Below are 13,146 nucleotides of genomic sequence, written 5' to 3' on the forward strand. Positions count from 1 at the left end.
ATCTTTATCTATGTAACACCTGTCTATCACCTACCTACCTATCTGTCTGTCTGTCTGTCTATCTAATATCCATCCATTCATCATCTATCCATCTAGCTAGCTAGCTAGATAGCTCTCATCGATCTGGAGCCCTGGTGGCACAGTGGTTATGAGCTTGGCTGCTAATCAATAGGTCAGCAGTTTGAATCTACCAGCCGCTCCTTGGAAAACCTATGGGGCAGTTCTACTCTTGTCCTATAGGGTCGCTATGAGTCAGAATCAACTCGACAGCAACGGGTTTGTTTGTTTGCTCTATCATCTGTCTATCATCCAACTATCTAAAATGTATGTACTTATCTTTTCTCTGAGACCTAGGGATGAAGGGACTATGCCTTATATACTCTCAAACCTTCCAGTGTCCGACACAAAGCAAATCCTCAGTGAATGTTGACCTGTGATGGTGAACTTGCATAATAATGATTCTCAAATATTTTAAGGGCTGTCATGAGAAACAAGAATTAGATTTGTTCTTTTTCATACCAAGAGGTATAGCCAAGATCTGCAAACAGGCCCCAGAAAAACTTTCTTTCTGCTGGCAGTATCCAGAGATGGAGCAAGTGTCGTTAGGGAGTCAGGAGACGTTCTACCACGGCTGTGGGGTCATAGTAGGAAACGTCCAGGATGACCTTTGACATTTCTTCAAAAAATGAGACTGCATGATTTCATCTCACTGGGAAGCGATGGCTAACTCTAGCTTTGCCAGCCCTGCCAGGGAAGTGTGAAAAGGAAGGGGAGGCAAGAAGAAAGGCATTGAGGTGGGAGGAGGGCTCTAGCCACTCTCTGAGCACAATGAGTATGTTTTGTTCTTCTGCTTCTTAACAGCCCATTTCTTTGTGCCCTGCTCTTTGGGTGTTCTGAATACCCCTCTTGGGGCTGATCCCTGATCGTTCATGCTCTGTGCAAGGCCCCCACCTGGCCCCGATGTGGCATGTCTGCACAGTGCTCACCCCACTCTCCCACCTCTGGGGTTCCACATGCACTGCTGCCATGACAGGGTTGCCCCTCAGCCCCCAGCCCCTCTGTCTGCTGACACCCACACCCTCACTCCTCCTCACTGCGTCCTCATCACTAAGACACACATTTCTCCCTCTCAAGTCACCCTCATCCACTATCTCACTTCTCACCATCTCTGAGTTTGTACCCATATGGGAGACGCGGATTCAATTCCTAGCCCGATGTACCTCATGTGCAACCACCGCCTACCTGTCAGTGGAGGCTTGCATGTTGCTGTGATGCTGAACAGGTTTCAGTGGAGCTTCCAGACTAAGATGGACTAGGAAGAAAGATCTAGAGATCTACCTCTGGAAATCAGCCGGTGAAAACCCTATGCATCACAATGGTCCATCCTCAACGAGTCATGGGGGGGATGGTGCAGGACAGGGCAGTATTTGTTCCCTTGTGCATGGGGTCAACATGGGTTGGGGGTCACCCTGAGCTGGGAGCTGAATCCATGGCAGCTAACAATAACTATTTCAAACACTAGGTTTAGATGCTAGGGTCTCACGGATTCCTGAGAGAGACCCCGCCACCAGGCTCTTCACATCTAGTGGAGGCAGAGTAAGTACACAGGCAGTCACAGTGTGGTGCGGAGATCATAGTTACGAGGGCAGCACCAGTGCTATGGGTCCACAGTGGACACATGGCCCAAAGTTGGGGATCACAAGAGGCTCCCTGTAGGGGATGATTTCTGGGTACAAACTCAATGGTGATGACAAGTTAGCCAGACAGAGAGGAGGTATCAGGAGGTGTGATCAGCAAAGGAGCAGGACAGCAGGTGCAAAGCCCCAGGAGCTGGAAAGAGCAGGACTGGCTTGAGGAATTGAAAGACCCTCAGTGTCTTAGTTTCCTAGTCCTGCTGTAACAAAAGGTGCAACAAGCGGGTGGCTTTAAAGAACAGAAAGTTATTGCCTCACAGTTTTGGAAGTCAGAAATCCAAATCACCTCTAGTGGAGGGTCGTTCCTTGTTGGTAGCCCTGGGCATTGTTTGTCATTACTTGGCTTGTAGATGTATCTTTACATGGTATCCATCTTTCCCCTGTGTGTGTGACTCTCCCTCTCTATTTTCCCTTTTTAAGACACCACTCAGAAGGGATTAAGTTTGAGTCCCCCTACTCCATCCAATATGGTCTCATTAACATAACAAAAGAAAGCCCCTATTTCCAAGCAGGGTCACATCTACAGGTACAGGGGTTAGGACACAATTCAACCCACAACACTCCATCCTCTGGCCCCCCAAAATTCACATTCTTCCCATGTGCAAAATACATTCACCCCATCCCAGCATTCCCAAACTTCTTAACCCATTCCAGCATCTACTCTACATCCAAAATTCTATCTTCTGAATCATATAAATCAAGTACAGGCGAGACTTTGGGTTTTTTCCATTTTAAGGCAATATTTCTCTCTACCCGTGGACATGTGAATTCTAGAATACAAGTTTCTGCTTCCCATGTGCAATGGTGGGCAGGCACAGGGTAGATACTCCCATTCCAAAAGGGAGAAACTAGAGGGAAAGAAGGAATCATGGACACCAAACAAGTCCAAAACCCAACAGGACAAATCTCATTAGATTTCAAGGCTTGAAAACGCATCTGTGGGCCCAGCCCGTGGGAGGTGAACGGACCTCTCTGCAGAGCTCATTCAACCCAACGGAATCTGACCCAGGGCTGGGCTCACTCCCAGCGAGTGTCCACCTGAAAGAGCGTCACCCACCAGTTGCAGTGACACTAGAAATGGAGACTTGTGATCAGATGACACTGAGCCCAACTCAGAGGCGCTCTCCGCACCCGAGACCCCACATCGGCCCCACAGGGAGGCCCCGGCCTGGCGTGGGCCCACTGGGGCACGGCAGAGAAAGCTGAAGGAAGAGACTCTGGCTGTGAGCGCTTCTCTGACCCCCCTTCTCTGCCAGGGCAGCCTCATCCTGGAGCTCGCAGGCTCCCAGGCTTGGACATGACGCTCTCTTCCTGCGGTTTCAGGAGATGAGCGAGTTCGTTGGTGACGCTGAGGGCAGCTTTGTAGGAGGTGAGGCCCAAGGAGCCGCTGAGTCTCTGGCAGGTTGGATGGCAGAGCAGAGGGTGCTGGGGTGCAGAGCGGAGCGGTGTGCTGGGCACAGCGGTACACGGAGACCCCAAAGGAGGACACCGCACACAAGGGCCCTGAGGACAGAAAAGGGATGTTCAGGGAAACCACCCCAACAGCGACAGTTGGGGGAGCGACCCGTAAGCATGGGGTTCTGGGCCCAGCTTCCAGCTGGTGCCACCTGCCCCATGCCAGCGCCCTGACACCACCCTCCCCACGCAGCGCGGGGATTGGCAGCCCCAGCTGACGCGGCCCCTCCCGCCCTCCACGCTCCCGACAGATGTTTTAATCTACTGTTTGAAGAATGGCTTCTGTGAGCTCGATGCTCCACATCTGTTTCTGTTTAGGAGGACAGAGGCATTTCAAACTGCACTGGCCATGCCACACACTGGGAATTGTTTAAACGGCAGCCGGGGTTGCTTACATTATCCGTTACAGCGAGAGCAGGATCTACTGCGTCAGGCCGCCGTACGCTCATGCTCTGTAAAATAGATCACTCATAAAAGAAGCTGGACGGCTTAGCTTCCTAAGTACATCCTTTCTGAAAGGAAGCATTTACACTATTAACCCATAAGGAACATCTAGGGAAGCAAAGCTTCCAGAACAGTTCCTGTTTCCGCTCCGTGAAGACACGCCAACTACTGCTTTGCCAGCCTTTCCCAGGCTTGTGCACTGTCTCTTAACAGGCTGCTCTCAGCTCACCACCCACAACACAACAGTGGGTGCCCATGACAGGACCCTGGCCTTGGAAGGTGGGAGGTCGAGGCCAGGACCTTTGCGAATCCCAAAGCCAAAGACAGCATACCACTCTGCCACCGAGAAACCACACCATGCCAGAGAGGACCATGGGTAACGGGCGCAGTGTTGGTTTGGACACAGTTTTAATGTTTCCACTTTAAAGTTAGGGTAGGTCCTTCCTCCATCCCATCCAGTCCCCTGTCCCCACCAAGTCACCTCTGACTCATGGCAACCCCATGTGTGTCAGAGTAGAACTATGCTCCATAGGGTCTTCAATCGCTGACTTTTCAGAAGTAGATCACCAGGATTTTCTTCCAAGGTGCCTCTGGGTGCACTCAAACCACCAACCTTTTGCTTAGTAGCTGAGTGTGTTAACCATTGCGCCACCCAGGGGCCCCTTCTCCATCTTTGGGTGGACAGCATCTTAAAGTCTACTTGTTTATTGGGTTCCTAATTTGCTCAAGTTAGAGATATTGTCTTCTTTGTCTTCATTTCTCCAGAGATTAACACACACCGGGCATGAGATAAGTGTTGAAATTATAATGAGCACCACATTCATTTGAATATGGGAAAACCAGAAGTATTTGTAGATTAAAAATGTTGCTGTTACCTGCCACAAGTCAGCCCCCAACTCATGGAGACCCCACTCACAACAGAACAAAATGCTGCCCAGTCCTGTACCATCCCCATGATGGGTTGTGGGTTCGACCATTATGATCCACAAGGTTTTCATTTGCTGATTTTTGCAAGTAGATTGCCAGGTCTTTATTCCCAGTCCATGTTAGTCTGGAAGCTCCGCTGAAACCTGTTTCGCGTCACAGCAACACACAAGCCTCCACCGACAGATGGGTGGTGGCTACACATGAGGTGCCCTGGCCAGAATCGAACCTGGGTCTCCTGCAGTAGTTGTTGTTGTTAGGTGCCGTCAAGTCAGTTCTGGCTCATAATGACCCTATCTGTGTACAACAGAACGAAACACTGCCCGGTCCTGCACCATCCTCACAATTGTTGTTACGTTTGAGCCCATTGTTGTAGCCACCGTGTCAATCCATCTCGTGGAGGGTCTTCCTCTTTTTCACTGACCCTCTACTTTACCAAGCATGATGTCCGTCTCCAGGGACTGGTCCCTCCAGATAACACGCCCAAAGGATGTGAGATGAAGTCTCATCGTTCTTGCTTCATTCTTCTGGCAGTCCATGGTATATTCAATATTCTTCGCCAACACCATAATTCACAGGCATCAATTCTTCTTCAGTCTTCCTTATTCATTGTCCAGCTTTCACATCATATGAGGTGATTGAAAATACCATCGTTTGGGTTAGGCGCACCTTAGTCCTTAAAATGACATCTTTGCTTTTTAACACTTTAAAGAGGTCTTTTGCAGCAGATTTGCCCAGTGCAATGCGTTGTTTGATGTTTTGACTGCTGCTTCCGTGGGAGGGTCTCCCGCAGGGAAGGCGAGGGTTCTGCTACTGACCCACCACTGCCTCCAGATCATAAATAATCGGGTTGTTTTTAAGAACATCAGGCAGGTAACTTCTTTTTTCTCCACCTATAAATGGGATGTTGAGCCAAGTTGGGAGGAAAGGAAGAGAAATCAGTTCACTGAGCTCATGCCGTGTGCTAAGTGCCTGCCCATCACCATAAGGAAGAGTGGCCCCGTCGTGTGCTGGGCTAGCATTCAGTCCACATCTCCTCACCCGCCCTCCCAGATTCTCTGAGCACTGAAATGACGCCCACTCTGTGCAGGAGCACACCACGGCTGAGAGGCAGAGGAGCCAGCCTGGAGCCACTTGGTTCACATGAAGCAGGGAGGGTTTGAGCTCAAAGTCCTTGCCCACAACCGCTGCACTGTGACGCTTCACACACCTGCCTCCCCTGCTCTCCATGACCCCGGGAGGAGGGGGAGATGACTGGCACCCCAAGAGGTCAAATAAGTCACTTACCCAAGATCACACAAGTAGTAATTGGAAGGTGCAGGGTTCTAATTCAGGTCTGTTTGACACCAAAGCCCATGTGGTTTCTGGTAAAACTCATCAGGTAATAGGTTTAGAATATACAACAGGAAAGCGCCTAGGTGTGTGGTTTGGGGATTATTTGTTTTTTCAGTTGTAAAAGAAACCCTTTATTAATAGACTGAGTTATGTTCCAAAAAATTGATGTCCAAGTCCTAACCCCCAGTACTTGTGAACGTGGCCTTGTTTGGAAATAGAGTCTCTGAAGAAGTTAGTTAACATGAAGTCATCCTGGAGTAGAGTGAATCCTAGTCCAGTCTGAGTGCTGCTTTTAAAAGAGGAGAAGTGACACCCAAAGAAGAAGGTGATGTGAAGATGGGGGCGAGACTGGTGTGATCTATAAGCCAAGGAACGCCAGGGATCACTGGTTGTGGCCAGAAGCTAAGAGAGAGGCCTGGAACAGATTCTCTCTCAGAGCCTCAGAAGGAACCAACACGGCCAGTGCCCTGGTTTGGACTCCCAGCCTCCACAATTGTGAGACAGTACATTTCTGTTCCTATAAGTCATCCCACTTGTGATACTTAGTTTTCTTAGGAAACTAAGACACCTTCTTTATTTTAAATTACCCTCCCTTCATCTTTTCACCCAGTGAGCTCCCTTTTCCCATTAGAATATACAAAACAATTCGGAAGTGGAGAAACACATTTCTCCATTTTGGCAGATGTTCCTTTAGCAGTGATGATGAAGTAGGAGTGGCCCAGTCTTAGGATCTTCAGCCCATGCTAGTGGCTGGCTATGGGGGCAGGAAAGGGGCAAGGGGCTGGAGTCTGGGGCTGCAGTGCTCATGTGCAGACACGTGCAGAAAAAATGAAAAGGCAGAAAGCTCTGGGTGGCCTCTGACTCCCGAGAGTGGGATGGAGACATCTGCCTGCTGGAATACCACACTCCTCTCCTCACTCTCCTCTGCCCTTCCTCTCCAGCCAGAGGAAACAAACATCCATGCAAACGTGCCCGCGGCCAGGCGTTCACTGGCTCTCACTCACACCACCACACTGCCAGCCTTGAGGCAGAAGCCTGGCTCCTTTGATTACACTCTTTATGAACCATGAACTCAGAGATGTTCCAGACAAGTTGGGTCCAAGACACCATTCTCTGGTCAACTCTGACAGCTTCAAAGACAGCCTCAGGATCTCACAGGGAGATACACTCTTGGAAAGCAGGGCTCACTGTGCAGAAGAGAGGCTGTCGCTTTTGGAGTATTTTGGGAGTATTAAAGGGAAAATGCCACGATTTCTGCAGAGCCCTGAATTCAGGGCCTCCACCGTCTGCTTTTCAAGCCCATTCATCACGTGGAACTTCAGATATTTTTGATGAACACATATCCAGTTGATGCCTGGCATACGACAGTGTCTATGTCCCCAAAAGGCACAAATAAAAGTGTATTTAGTCATTTAAATAGGGAAGAAAACTTTACAAAAAATTGCTGCAAATACTGGCTCCCCCACTTGGCGATATTGCTGAGCGCAGAAAGGTGGGTGCAAGTGGCGCTCCTCCCACAGGTCCTTCCCCCACAGACAATAACCAACAGAAGAGACTGAGCGAGCCTGCTTTGAGCAGTACATGCGGCCTGCAGAGAGCACGGGCCGCCCCCCTGCAAAGACAGTCGTAATTGAGAGAAAATTGTTTTCCACAGTTAGTGTGGCAGGACATAGCACTTCCTTAAAAAGCTGGAAAAAGAAATACCACATGATCTAGCAATCCTACTCCTAGGAATATATCCTAGAGAAATGAGCTGCCACACAAATAGACATACATGCCCATATTCATTGCAGCATTATTCACAAAAGCAAAAAGACGGAAACAACCTAAGAGCCCATCAACAAATGAATGGATGAACAAACTATGGTACATACATACAATGGAATACTACACACCAATAAAGAACAATGATGAATCTGCGAAACATCTCACAACATGGATGAATCTGGAGGGCCTTACACTGAGTGAAATAAGTCAATCACAAAAGGACAAATACTGTATGAGATCACTATTATAAAAACTCATGGAAAAGTTTACAAACAGGAAGAAACAATCTTTGATGGTTACTAGGGACGGGGGACTGCGGAGGGAAAATAACTAGACAACAGATAAGTGGTAAAGGGTAAGACAGTGCACTATACTGGGGAAGTCAGCACAACTTGACTAAGGCAAAGTCATGGAAGCTTCATAGACTCATCCAAACTCCCTGAGATCACATGATAGAATTTTCCAAGACCAACGACTTCTTCATTGCAAATACATTTTTTCACTAACATAAACGGTGACTATACGCGTGGACCTTGTCAGATGGAATACACAGGAATCAAATCGACTACATCTGTGGGAAGAGACAACAGAAAAGCTCAACATCATCAGTTAGAACAAGGCCAGGGGCCGACTGCAGAACACACCATCAATTGCTCATAGGCAAGTTCAAACTAAAACCGAAGAAAATTAGAACAAGTCCACGAGAGTCAAAGTATGACCTTTAGTATATCCCACCTGAATTATTTAGAGACCATTTCAAGAATAGATTTGACACACTGAACACTAATGACTGAACACAAGACAAATTGTGGAATGACATCAAGGACATCATACATCAAGAAAGCAAGAGGTCATTAAAAAGACAAAAAAGAAAGATAAGACCAAAATGGATGTCAGAAGAGAGTCTGAAACTTACTCTTGAACATTGAGTAGCTAAAGCGAAAGGAAGAAATGATGAAGTCAAAGAGCTGAACAGAGGATTTCAAAGGGTGGCTTGAAAAGACAAAGTAAAGTATCAGAATGACATGTGCAAAGACTTGGAGGTAGAAAACCAAAAGGGAAGAACATGCTCAGCATTTTTCAAGCTGAAAGAACTGAATTAAAAATTCAAGACTCGAGTTGCAGTAGTGAAGGATTCTACGAAGAAAATATTAAATGACGCAGGAAGCATCAAAAGAAGATGGAAAGAATACACAGTCACTACAACAAAAAGAATTGGTCAACATTCAGCCATTTCAGGAGGTAGCATATGATCAGGAACGAACAGTACTAAAGGAAGAAGTCCAAGCTGCACTAAAGGCAATGGCATAAAACAAGGTTCCAGGAATTGACGGAATACCAGTTGAGGTGTTTCAACAAACGGATGTAGAACTGGAAGTGCTCACTCTTCTATGCCAAGAAATCTGAAAGACATCTACCTAGCCAATCGACTGGAAGAAATCCACATTTATGCCTATTCCCAAGAAAGGTGATCAAACCAAATTCGGAAATTATCAAACAATATCATTAATATCACACGCAAGTAAAATTTTGCTGAAGATCATTCAAAAGCAGCTACAGCAGTATATCGACAGAGAAGTGCCAGAAATTCAAGCAGGATTCAGAAGAGGACGTGGAACCAGGGATATCATTGCTGATATCAGGTGGATCCTGGCTGAAAGCAGAGAATACCAGAAAGATGTTTACTTATGTTTTATTGACTATACACAGGCATTCAACTGTGTGGATCATAACAAATTATGGATAACACTGAGAAGAATGGGAATTCCAGAACACTTAATCGTGCTCATGAGGAACCTGTACATAGATAAAGAAGCAGTCCTTCATACAGAACAAGGGGATACTGCGTGGTTTAAAGTTAGAAAAGGTGTGTGTCAGGGTTGTATTCTTTCACCATACCTATTAAATCTGTATGCTGAGCAAATAATCTGAGAAGCTGAACTATATGAAGAAGAACAGGGCATCAGGATTGGAGGAAGACTCATTAAGAACCTGCGTTACAGAGATGACAAAATTTTGCTTGCTGAAAGTGAAGAGGATTTGAAGCACTTACTGATGAAGATCAAAGACCACAGCCTTCAGTAGGGATTACACCTCAACATAAAGAAAACAAAAATCCTCACAACTGGACCAATAAGCAACATCTTGACAAACAGGGAAAAGATTAGAGTTGTCGAGGATTTCATTTTACTTGGATCCACAATCAACACCCATGGAAGCAGCAGTCAAGAAATCAAAAGATACCTTGCATTGGGCAAATCTGCTGCCAAAGACCTCTTTAAAGTATTGAAAAGCAGATCGCTATCTTCCAAATTTCTTAGCATAGATGTGTGAGCATTGCATCAGTTTGTTGAAACATCTCAGTTGGTATTCTGTCATTTCCTGGAGCCTTGTTTTCCCCAATGTCTTTAGTGCAACTTGGACTTCTTCCTGCAGTACCATTGGTTCTTGATCCTTATGTTACCTCCTGAACCGGTTAAACGTCGACCAATTCTTTTTGGTACAGTGACTCTGTATATTCCTTCAATTTTCTTTTGATCCTTTCTCATCATTCAATATTTTACCCATAGAATCTTTCAGTATTGCAACTCAAGGCTTGAATTTTTTCTTTGGTTCTTTCAGCTTGAGAAATGCCAAGCGTGTTCTTCCTTTTTGGTTTTCTACCTCCAGAGTCTTTGCACATTTCATTATATTACTTTACTATGTCTTCTCAAGCTACCCTTTGAAATCCTCTGTTCGGCTCTTTTACTTCATCATTTCTTCCTTTCACTTTAGATACTCTACGTTCAAAACCAAGTTTCAGAGTCTCCTCTGACATACATTTTGGTCTTTTCTTTCTTACCTATCTTTTTAATGACCTCTTGCTTTCTTCAGGTATGATGTCCTTGATGTCATCCCACAACTCTCCTGGTCTTCGGTCATGAGTGTCCAATGAGTCAAGTCTATTCCTGAAATGGTCTCTGAATTCAGGTGGGATATTCTAAAGGTCATACTTTGGCTCTCCTGGACTTGTTCTAATTTTCTTCAGCTTCAACTTGAACTTGCATATGAACAATTGATGGTGTGTTCCGCAGTCGGCCCCTGGCCTTGTTCTAACTGATGATGTTGAGCTTTTCTGTTGTCTCTTTCCACAGATGTAGTCGATTTGATTCCTGTGTATTCCATCTGGCAAGGTCCATGTATTCCATCTGGCAAGGTCCACATGTGTGGTGGCTGTTTATGTTGTTGAAAAAAAAAAGGTATTTCCAATGAATAAGTCCTTGGTCTTGTAAAATTCTATCCAATCTCCCGCATCTTTTCTATCATGAAGGCCATATTTTCCAACTACCAAAACTTCTTTGTTTCCAACTTTGGAATTCCAATCACTACTACTTACCAATGCATCTTGATTGCATGTTTGGTTAATTTCAGACTGCAGAAGTTGGTAAAAATCTTCAATTTCCTCATCTTTGACATTAGTGGTTGGCACATAAACTTGAATACTAGTCGTATTAACTGTTCTTCCTTGTAGGCGTATGGATATTATCCTGTCAATGACAGTGTTGTACTTCAGGATAGATCTTAAAATGTTCTTTTTGATGATGAATGCAATGCCATTCCTCTTCAATTTGTCATTCCCAGCATAGTAGACCGTATGATTGTCTGATGCAAAATGGCCAATACTAGTCCATTTCAGTTCACTAGTGCCTAGTATATCTATCTTCAAGTATTCCATTTCATTTTTGATATTTTACAGTTTTCCTAGGTTCATACTTTATACATTCCATGTTCCAATCATTAATGGATATTTGCAGTTGTTTCTTCTTATTTTGAGTTGTGCCACACCAGTAAATGAAGGTCCTGAAAGCTTTACTGCATCTACGTCATTAAGGTCGACTCTACTTTGAGGAGGCAGCTCTTCCCCAGTTGTGTTTTGAGTGCCTTCCAATATGAGAAGGAAACCTGGCGGTGCAGTGGTTAAAGCAATCGACTGTTCACCAAAAGGTCGGCGGTTCAAAACCACCAGCAGCCGTGCAGGAGAAAGATGTGGCAGTCTCCTTCTGCAGATTTACAGCCTTGGAAACCCTATGGGATCACTATGAGTTGGAATTGACTCAACGGCGGTGGGTTTTGGTTACGACCTGAGGGGCTTATCTTCCTGCACTATATCAGACAATGTTCCACTGTTGTTCATAAGGTTTTCACTTGCCAATTTGCAATATTAAACCAGTCCTATTATGCTGACATTTGTATAAATCATACTAGATGCAAGATGAATGAAGCAGGATACCAGTTCTTTCCGTGGTCATTCAGTAGATGGAAAATACTAGATGCCTAATTACAAAAGTTTATTTTTATAAAATATCTCATTAACTTTAAAAAAATTAAATTTAAGAACGTAGCTTTATTTAAATAATTTTGAATCAAAATTTTATTATTAATTAAATATAATTATAGCTACACTTGGTTATAATTTGCATTTCTTCGATATCTGCTAGATAATTTTGAATATTTTAGAAGAAATATTTCTTTCTTAAAAACAATAATTTTAATTTTTTCTTTATATATACTTTTATTTACATTTTTATGTATATTCAAATTTTATACATGTTAAGTATAATTACATTTTATTTTTATCTCAACATAAAGAAAACAAAAATCCTTACAACTGGACCAATAAGCAACACCGTGATAAACAGAGAAAAGACTGAGGTTGTCAAAGATTTTATTTTACTTGAATCCACAATCAACACCCATGGAAGCAGCAGTCAAGAAATCAAAAGATGCATTGCATTGGGCAAATCTGCTGCCAAAGACCTCTTTAAAGTATCGAAAAGCAAAGATGTCACTTTGAAGACTAAGGTGCGCCTGACCCAAGCCATGGTGCTTCCAATCGCCTCATATACACACAAAAGCTGGACAATGAATAAAGAAGACCAAAGGAGAATTGATGCCTTTGAGTTGTGGTGTTGGCAAAGTATATTGAATATGCCATGGGCTGCCAAAAGAACGAACAAATCTGTCTTGGAAGAAGTACAGCCAGAATGCTCCTTAGAAACAAGGATGGCGAGACTACATCTCACATACTTTGGACATGTTATCAGGAGGGATCAACCCCTGGAGAAGGACATCATGCTTGGTAGGAGATCAGTGAAAAAGAGGAAGACCCTTAATGAGATGGACTGACACAGTGGCTGCAACAATGGGCTCAAGCATAACAACAATTGTGAGGATGGCACAGGACCGGGCAGTGTTTCATTTTGTTGTACATAGGGTCGCAATGAGTCGGAGCTGACTTGCCAGCACCTAACAACAACAACAACAACGTTTTTGTCTTAATTTAGATCATTAGTATCAATAGAACATAAATTATTTTAACAACACTAATTTGTTTAAATGAGGGCAAAAATAAATTTTACAAAATATATCAGAATGTATGAATTATGAATCTTTTATTTTCAGCATCATCTGAACATTACCATCCCATCAACAGAACATGCATTCACAGTAATAATTAAATTCAGTTGCCTTTGATATTTTGCTATTT

Source organism: Trichechus manatus, unplaced genomic scaffold (assembly GCF_000243295.1).
Source record: "Trichechus manatus latirostris isolate Lorelei unplaced genomic scaffold, TriManLat1.0 scaffold00002, whole genome shotgun sequence".
Lineage (NCBI taxonomy): Eukaryota > Metazoa > Chordata > Mammalia > Sirenia > Trichechidae > Trichechus > Trichechus manatus.